The following is a 10,496-nucleotide window of genomic DNA, read 5'->3' as shown; positions in this document are numbered from 1 at the left end:
AAGTTCTGTATTTTCCACAATATTCAGCAAATGCTGTTACTTCCAGAAATGCATCAGAAATGTTTAAGTGTTGAGCCACTTGAATTTGATGTTGAAGTGACAAAATCTAAAATGTTAGATGAGTTGTTATTGCTATAAAGATTGCTGGTGCAGATTGAATGCAGCATGTGCATGCCCTTTAAGGCCAAACTATTTTACTTTTCTTTGTGCAATACTGAATCTGTGAACAAAATTAGGTTCCGTAGTGCATTTACCATTAATATTTTTGAATGTCATTGACAGTTGCAGTGTATCGACCATTATTTGCTTATTTTTAACTATATCGTTAATCCTCCAATTTACTTTAATTGGAGGTGGTCACTATTAACATAATTTGTGAATCAACACAGGCAATTCTTAAGCTGAATGTGTGAGGAAAATGAAAAATTATGGAACAAACTTAGTAAGATAAGGAAGGCCTCTGACATTCTACCAGGTTTTACCTGATATGTCAGTCTGGTGCGTAAGTGAACATAAACTCTCAACTTCATGTTCATATTTTATATTGAGTAATAAACATATTTAGAACACATGAATGAATTGAAATAAATACAAATCTTAAGACTGTTTTGACATAAGATTTGCATTTTTCTTTTACAGTTTTCTCTGAATGAAAAAGAATGCTGAATTAAAACACAGCATTCTTTGTGGTAAATTATTTCCCGGAAGAAAAACTACTTAGATTTGAGTCTGTGCCTCCTTTTCTCCCCGCAAGAAGGATACTTTCCCTTGTTTCACATTTCTATCCAAACCTCAAGTTTTTTTTTTGTTTCACCAGGTATTTGCAGAAAACTAACTGGTAAAGAGCTGGTTGAGGGAATGTTTTTGCAGTTTTTTTTCTGATGTAGAGAATAAAATGACAAATATAACATCTGGATGTGAAGGTTGTTTTTAAAAGATATCAGTTCTCTGACTTTATCAAAGAACTGCTTAAACCCTGCATATATTGTTACATTTTGCAGGTCAGCACTTTATTTTGTTTAAGTAAAATTGAAGAAAATTGCACCATTTTTCAAAAAATCTTTTCAATGCGAAAAAATGGTTAGTTCTGCTGTAACTGTTGCAACAATTTAAGGAACTTAAAAATGTCTACTGAAACATCTTTTGTAGACTGTTGCTAATATGTGAGCCTTAAACAATGTTGAATTCAGTTGGGAAGCTTAGAAGTTGAAGTTGTAGAAGTAGTCGAACTGTAACATATTATTCTTAAAGAAAACTCTTGTTTGAGATGCGCAAACCTTTAAGCAGAACATTCATCGAAAGAAGGGTTCCCTTGTACAAATTACTTGTAATGAAGAACACACTTCTGTCTTTCATGAGGCTTTGTTTAAAAAGCAAAACTTAAAGAATTATTGTGTAATATTATCGATGGTTGAATGTGTAATGGTATTTTCTGTGTGACCTACTGGGGGTTTTACTTTTAGGCAGATAGACATGATAATGAAAAGCTTTTATTTTTCTTTCTGTCTTTCTTTTTATTAAAATTTGAACTGGTATGGGGACCGTTTCTTTAACTATATCTTCTATCATATGCTTCACGATGTGTTGTGGATTCCTTACTTTAAAATAAAGGAAAACTTGAGGAAAAACAAAAAGCAAGTACTGCAATCAGTATTACTCCTTAGACTGCAATAAACTGTGAAAAGTCCACACAAAGCATTGCATTTTATTTTAGTAGCAAGTAGCTTTTTAGATATCAGTTGGGTTACCTAACCTTAGAAAACGCTAGATGTTCTGTGAAATTGATGCTATTTGCATGGGCTTGAGGAGGAATATCGAAATTATTTCAGTTTCTCAGTGCTCCGTTTCCTCTTATTTCTCCACACTGTTCCTTCCCTTCTCCAAAATGTATTGGAGGTTGAATGATATGCAGTAATTAGTGTTGGGATCTTGTTGGAGATATGATGTTAGTTAATGTTTGTTTTTGATTCCTGTTTAAGAACAGGCTGACAGTTACTTAAGTATGCGTATGCTATTCTTATCTGTTGAGATGCATAATCTTATGCAGTTGATATATTCTGCATTCTTGATCTGTAGTTGAGAATTAACAACATTCAACATAAATTGAGAACTGAAGCGTTTTGCTTTTTGAGTGTATGCATAATTCTCCTCTTATTTCAGACTTCTTAATATCGTGCAAAAAGCTGGATCCATTTGCCATTTCCCTCCTGTGGAAAGCAGTTTAAAAAGTGTACAAATGTTATAAATGCTACTGACTAGTGTTAAATTATTTTATGTAATACTCTTGATCCCTCTTCCCCACGCCCCCCCCCCCCCAAAACTCTACCCTGCAAATTGCCATCTTGAAATGACTGAATTTTCTATTGCTCTGAAGTTCAGTGACTCTCCTGGAGATCTTTCATTATTTAACATAATACACTGTAAAGAAACGTGGGGATCATTTGCAACATGAATTGTATGTTTGCACTAAATAAGGGTGTTGAGCTACATGTAAGATTGCGCTTTGCGCTGAAATTTGTTACTTCCTTTGTAGATTATTAACTGAAATCATTCAAATAAAATAATTAAAATTGCAAACAAATCTCTCTGTATGTTTCTCTCTCTCATAAAAGGCTATCTAGCTTGCATGACCTCAGCTTTGTTTTTATTAATTTTAGTTCTGGAGACTTTTGTGGAGGGTCAGTACCACTGATGAGAGAGTGACAGTACTTGGCCTGTGTAATGGACCAATACCTCATCACAACTGAAAATCAATGTATGAACTCAGTGCACACCTGTAAGTTTTGTTGATGGCATTTAGTGTTGCTTCTATTTGAATATTTTTAGTGAGTTGAACTTAATTGTTCTCAACAAGATAAAAGTTCTATCCAAAGTATCTAATTTCTCAGGATTACTTCTGCATGACAAAGGCAAGTGAATCCTCTTGGTTTCTCCAACCTGCTGAATCATCCAGTAATTCCTTAAATATTTCTGGGTTTTTACCTCTGTCTTAAAGATTATATATTTTCCCAGTTTCTTCTGAAAGTTATGAGCAGACTATCACCCTTGTGATTTGTACTGAATTGTTCAGTTACGCACTTCAACATTTACTGGTATGTTTACTGTGGAGACTGCTCAGATACTTGGGTTTCTTTGTTCATCAAAAAATGCAGTCTCAGAACCACTTAAGTGTTAGATCGCTTACCTTTGTGCAATGCACTACACTACTTGGCATAACATTCATCTGACATTGTTTTACCCATTTATATAATATGACTAAGATTCTGTCATTTTTGAAATGCTTTGGATTGTTGCCCTCCTATTTGTCAATACATTTATTTACATCATTGATTTTTGTGAGAGCACAGGCCATCACAAGGTATGAGTACTGAGTTGTAAAATGTGGTGCAGGGGGAAGGGGACACTGATGTTTAGTTCCTTCAGCCTCCAGATATTGGTGGTTGTTTGAGGTTATAATATGAACTGGTAGATGATTGTTTTGTAAAACTTGAAAATTATACTCCTCTAAATGCTGGCATTGGTTTAAACCAGTACTAGATAGTTAATTAATGCAATACTTATCTGTAATTTTACTATGTATTTAGATAAGTTGACTGAGATTTCTAAACCGAAACTTACCTAATACAGGCAGTGCTAGTGGATAGCAGTGTCACCCAGTGTGACCACATTTGCAGTGAATCTTTGCAACTTGAGAAGCTTTGTCTCTGAGTTGATAAGCTGGAGTCCAAGCTTCAGACATTGTGATGCATCAGGAAAGAGGAAGACTGATCTGTACGCTTGTCCCAGGAGGTCATCGCACGATTTAGGCAAGTTACTTCAGATTACATTTTGTGGTCAAAGACAGGAGCATGTGACTGAAATGAGGGAACTGTTTTACAGTTGTCCAACTGGTTTGAGGCTCTTGCAACTTGGGCGGGAGCACGTCTGCGAGGAGGATGAGCAAATTTATCATGGCATCATAGTGCACAGAGCCATTCAAGCTAGGTGGTTTAAAAAAAGAGACTGAGTATCATTTGTGTAAAGATTGTACATTGTTGCTATATTTTTGATCATGGACTGAAATGGGAAAAGAAAAGTGTTAAAAGTCAAGGATTGTTAAAGAATTACTGCACTTCGAGAAGATAGTTACCTGACACTCATTGTAAGTGCTATTTACGAAGCTGTTGGTTAAAGTAGTTGGATAAATGGGAGTTGGGAGATTTGGTTGGCAACCAGTAGTTGATTGGTCTGTGAAATGGTGAGTAGTCATTAACGAAAATGGCCTTTTACCTACCAGCAGGGGTTACCTGGGACTGTCTTTCAGGCAGCTGAACAACTTTAAGACCATAAAGACGTAGGAGTGGAAGTAAGGCCATTTGGCCCATCGAGTCCACTCCGCCATTCAATCATGGCTGATGGGCATTTCAACTCCACTTACCCGCATTCTCCCCATAGCCCTTAATTCCTCGAGACATCAAAAATCTATCAATCTCTGCCTTGAAGACATTTAGCGTCCCTGCCTCCACTGCACTCTGCGGCAATGAATTCCACAGGCCCACCACACTCTTGCTGAAGAAGTGTCTCTGCATTTCTGTTCTGAATTGACCTCCTCTAATTTTAAGGCTGTGTCCACAGGTCTAGTCTCCTCACTTAACAGAAAAAAATTCCTAGCGTTCATTCTTTGGCGTATGAATATTCAGAGCAGAAACTGTTGAATCTCTGAAAGAGCTATTCTGCTCTGCAGTTAAAAAGCATTTCTTGCTTGAAATAGCCAGTTATTATCCCCCATCAGTTGCTATAAAGGCATCTACATATTTGTCAACTAGTAACCCGATGCCACCTTTAAACAAGGTAGAAGAAAGTTTGAGAAGCAGGTCCTGGGGACTGTTGCTGAGCAGAGACCTGGAAATGCAGGTTCATAGTTTCTTGAAATTGGAGTCACAGATAGATAGGATAGTGAAGACTTATGGTATGCTTGCCTTTATTGGTCAGTGCATTGAATATAGGAGTTGAGAGGTCATTTTGTGCTGTACAGGACATTGGTTAGACCACTATTGGAATACTGCATGCAATTCTGGTGTCCCTGCTATAGGAAAGATATTGTGAAACTTGTAAATCTTTTCTGAACTCTTTCAAGGATATTGGAGGATTTGAGCTGTAGGGAGAGGCTGACTAGATGAGCTATTTTCTCTGGTACATCAGAGCTGAGGGATGACCTTATAGAAGTTCTTATAAAATCATGAGGGGCATGAATATGGTAAATCAGCAAGGTCTTTCCCTGGAATGGAGTCAAAAATCTAGAGTGTTTAAGGTGAGGGGGTAAGATATAAAAGGGACCTAAGGAACAACTTCCTCTTGGCAGCTCATTCCATACACGTACCACCCTCTGCGAAGAAGTGGTGGAGGATGTAACAATTAAAATATTTATAAGACATCTGGAAGTGCATATGAATAGGAAGGGTGTATTTGGATATGGGCCAAATGGACTAGATTTATTTAGGATATCTGGTTGGCATGGATCAAAGGTTCTGTTTCCATGCTGTATATCTCTTGACAATGCCCTGAGTAGCAAATCCTGTGGATAGGGACCACTGAATTGCCTTCCCAGTCTTGCCCTCCACTTGTAAGATTCTTGTTTTTTTTGTATGCCCATCTGTGGGTATAGAAGAGGGTGGGGTTATGAGTGGGTTAGAGTTCTAACTAAAGTAAAATGTCAACAATTCATAATTATCTCTCTAATTAGAATCTGTTAATTTGTAATGAATAATTTTTATTAAGTGTAGAAATTTAGTCCATGCTTCTATCAACCTGGATTTAGAAGTCAGGTAAACTGGGGAATTCTGACTTTTAAAAATCTTAACTTTTGTGATAGCTCTGAAAACAATGGGACTTGATTTCCAGTCTGCTATTCCAGTGAGGCGTAACATTAGGGAAAGAGACATAAGCTCTTATCCGCAGAGGACTGAGTCCCAAAGGTGATGTTGCTTATCTGGTGCCTGGATGAAGGACATTTCAGGGTAGGAAGGGAAAAGACAATTCTTATGGTTAATGTGTTTACTTGTAAAGAGGACAGACTAAGAAATAGGTTCTACTGAGAGTACAACCATGTAGGGATTAAATTTAAAAAATTGAACAATAAAACTGGTAATTGCTGGATTATGCCTGAGAAAGTTGTAAATGAGATCAAGAGACTGATTTTGATTTATGGGGCACTACCACCAGTTTTGGAGTGAAGCAGCAGTATTTTGACTTGAACCTCACTGGTATACCATAGAGCTTGAAACTAAAGAGGTGGGCATGGGTTTGTGGATGAAAGAACAGCTCTGAAGGTTATCAACACTGCTTTATCTCCATGCTGCTAGACCTGAGGATTTTCCATCAATTTGTTTGTGCCAGTCCACAAATTAATGGTAAGCAAAGCTTTGAGATAGTCAAAAATGCTCCTGTGTAACTAGATTCTCCTCAAAATATGATGTTTTATGGGAAAAAAAGTGACAGCACATTTGTTCAGACCTTACAATGACTTCAGAGTCAGAACTATTCTGATGCAGGAGGCTTGTTTGTACCTGTACTGACTTGACTTTGAATGGTAAAAGGTATTGAAAAGTGTTAGGAGTTCTGGAAAAACTTAATCTTCTGCCTAGTGTGCTTTCTTCATATGTGTGCAACACAGCTTGTCATGCTGTCAGTACAGTTAAACATCCCTCTATGCTGCAGTGCAAAATCCCTAGTCATCTCTACTGCTATGAGGCTTCAGTTCTGGAAGACAGCTGAGCAGCTTTACATTTGATGATCTCTTCAAGGCCATGGTCTCCTGAGAGTACTCAGTCAAAGAATGTACTGCATTTGTCAGTTCCATTTGTTGTGAGTTATAGGTATAGCTTCCATCCGTATCTTCCATACCTTCATCACCATGAAAATTAGGTTGCATTTTTTTTGATGTATCAAATACTTGAGATAAACTGCTGTTGATCATTTGTTGTTATATTCTAATCGCACCTGATCCATTGGCTGGAGTAATGGGGCAGATGGCTGCAGTGATGGTAAACCTCCTTTTCTTTTGATGTACTTATCCACTTTGCAGATTCACACCTCAACTGCTGGTGGTCATCCTAAGTGTGAAAGTTCGCAAAGCTGCATGACAGCCTGAACATTCCCAGCACAAGATGTGGCAGCTTTTTGATGTCCTCAATCTTGATACAGCCCATTTGCAGATATTTATTCTTTGCTTTGCATTTCATCTTTAGACAGAGACCGGTGTGTCTTGCACATGGGTCACTGAAAGCAACCATGCAGGTACATCAAACAATTAGGAAGGCAAACGGCAAATTGATCACCTTTACAAGACTGGTTAGAACTCTTACTGTAGCTGCATAGGGCCTTAGTCAGACAACACTTCACTCATTGTAGGTAGTGTTGGTCTCCTTGCGAAAAAGATATGCAGAGGCACCTCAATTATCTGAAGGACACAGGCAAGGGGAATATTTCATTCAGCGAATAGAATTCCAGATAATTGAATGCCAGAGTTATAACCTAGTTAACCAAGCATCGGGATCTTGCCGGATAATCTGACAGTCAGATAATTGCGGTTCCTCTGTTTTTGCTATGGAGGGAATGTAGTGAACGTTCACCAGACTGCTTCCTGAGGTGACAGCCTTGTCATAGGAGGAGTGATTCGGTGGACTGGGCATAAAATTCACTGTCTAAAACAAGAGGACTTCATTAAAATATTAAAGTTTAACAAGGTTGGACAAATTGAATGTATAGATGGTGTTTTTGCTGACCTGGGATCCAGAAAAATGGGTCCCGTCTCAAGATATATAGTTGACCATTTTGAGGAAGAGCTGATAGAGACCCTGTGTAATAAGCTCTAACAAAAGCTTATTACTGAACATATTTAATAAATAAATAAATGTCTAAAGCCTAAAAATTGCGAAAGGGAATCTGTATAGAAGATCAGCCATGATCATGTTGAATAGAGGAGTAGGCTTAGTTTATTCTAGTTCCTATGCTTGGTAAAAGAGTCTGGTTCATCAGGATTAAAAGAGTCTCTTGGTGCCTACTTGTTTACAACATTCTCAAACAACTTAAATGAAGTTAGCAGAATTGCTTCAATTTTCTTCCACTACCTTGTTTGAGAAAGCACCTACTTGTCAATCTGTTAACTATTCTGAAACAAAGTGAACATCTTAACAAACCTGTGATATCTGCTTTTTACTTTGCAGCATTCTTTTCTACTTGGTGTATCAACTTCTGTTCTTTCTTATAGGTGCAACCATACTTCCTGACTTTGCACACTAGATGCCACTTATCCACTCCATCCTCCTCTCAGACCTATCACCATTACCCCCACCACTATCTATCCATCGCACTCTCCCTTTAACACTATTACATTACTTCAAAAATGACAGTGGAGGCAGGGTCACGTTCCAAAGTTGTATAACACTAAAAAGATTGTCCCTCACCTGTCCTAAAACTGCAACTCCAAAATTGTAAAAACAGCATGTCCTCATTCCAGAAGAGTGAGTTTCCATATAAACCTTGTCAAGACCATTCACAAGTATTTCAATCAAGGTACCCCTCACTCTGGTAAACCCCAGTGGTATTAAGTCTAGCTTGTCCAGCCTTTCCTCAGAACTTGCTTATTCCAAGTATCATTCTACTAAGCCACCTAAACTGCTGTCAACATATTTACATCCTTCCTTAGTAAATAGTAACAACTTCTTTAGCCTGACTAGGTCAGTATTAAATTTACTATCTTTTTGACATCGTAACACTGGAATGTATGTACAGTGAGCATTTTTAAAGTCTACAATTCTGGCAATGGGTCATAGAACTTGGGTTAATTCTATTCCAGATTTCCAAAATATACAGTACTTCCTCTGGTATTTGGATGGGTACATATCAGTTCCATTCTCCTCGTCTTTCTTATTTGAGCTCACCAATTCCGTGGTAAGTAACACAGGAGTTATCTTGGAAGATTCCCAGCATTCCAATGACTTTATTAAAACAAACAAAGCTTTTAAGCATTTGGTTAGGTCCTTTCTCTATGGTGAATACTATTAAGATGCATGCCAAAAGGTCATTACCAGGCTTTTGTTGTTCAAGATTGCATCCTCACGTGTCCCATGAACACTGACTATTTGGTTTTCAAGCTATGATCAATATAGATGATTCGATCGAAAGTAAGTCACTGACAGATATAGCAGGGATGCATCTCAGCTTGAAGACAGCATGTCGGAACATAGGCTAGTTTCAATTTAGCTCCACTTGTTTTTAAAATGCTAAATTTGTATCTTACCTCTTTCTTTGATATTAAAGTTCATGAAACCAATGTCTAACAAGACTATCACATTTTAATTGACTCAGCGCCTCTGCCATTTTCAGTAAGCTAAATTGAAAGTGTGACACCTCAAGAGGGTATGTGGTTCTCTGCTTTGGCATGTGCTTTGTTTCCTGGCTGCCAAGAAAAGGTTAGAGAGAGGTTGGCTTTGCCTCCATACAGTTAGCAACCTTCTGTGGCATATCTGTTAAATAACTTGTAACCAAATACCTGAAAGTCAATTAATGCAGTTTTCAACCACCTGCACAACTTGTTTGGCAATCCGTGGCCCATTCACAACTGTTCCTGGGCCATGTGTGCATACAACAATCAAGAATGGCAACAACCAAACTGTCCAAGCAAGTTTTACTTAATGTGCTTAATAGTATTAAAAATGGCAATCAAAATTCTGTGCAGCCTGTTATGTTAAGGACAGAATATGTCAAGACTTTGCAAAACCTTATCAGTTTTTTAGTAATGTTGTAAAGGAGGTTAATGTTGAATATACAGAAACCAAAAACCATGCAACTTTCTTCACTGTTCATGGAAAAAATAATATTGATTTCTATTTTCCAACTTGACTGTCTTTAAACCATAGACATTATTACACAATTCAACAAACCATCTCATGTAACCCTATTACAGAAACTACAGTTAAAAAATTTTCTGGATTAAAAAAAGTCTAAAGTCAAATTAATACCATTGTAAATTTGAAATGCAATTCTGTAAAGCATTTAGAGAAGATAAGTTGTGATTTAGGATCCTGACCAATGATATGAAAATCATTACCTTAAGATTAGATAAGGATAATTCCCTTCATACTTTGTTCAGAAAAAGTGAGCGTTGCAAATAATTTCTAAAGTTTTTGTAAGAAACTGCATCAAATGTTCTAAACTTTAACTATTTTTAATCAATATAATAAAATTGACTGGTAGCTGAAATTATAGGAATGAGAATGCATAAATATACTGTAGTTTGTTCAGGGACAGTTATCTTCTGAACTAACCCACCCTCATCCTCTTCAGTGAGACTGGTCATGATAAATTCACCAGAAAGTTAATACATTCTACAATCATATCTGAAAGTATCACAATGTTTATACAGTGTGCAGTCCTGTCTGTTAAGATACTCCCCAATGATTTCCCCATAATATTCCCAAGAACATGATGGCATACAATGAAGCCTAATCCATAAA

This window comes from Hemiscyllium ocellatum, chromosome 19, assembly GCF_020745735.1.
Source record: "Hemiscyllium ocellatum isolate sHemOce1 chromosome 19, sHemOce1.pat.X.cur, whole genome shotgun sequence".
Taxonomy (NCBI): domain Eukaryota; kingdom Metazoa; phylum Chordata; class Chondrichthyes; order Orectolobiformes; family Hemiscylliidae; genus Hemiscyllium; species Hemiscyllium ocellatum.
Note: the sequence above shows the minus strand (reverse complement) of the source record.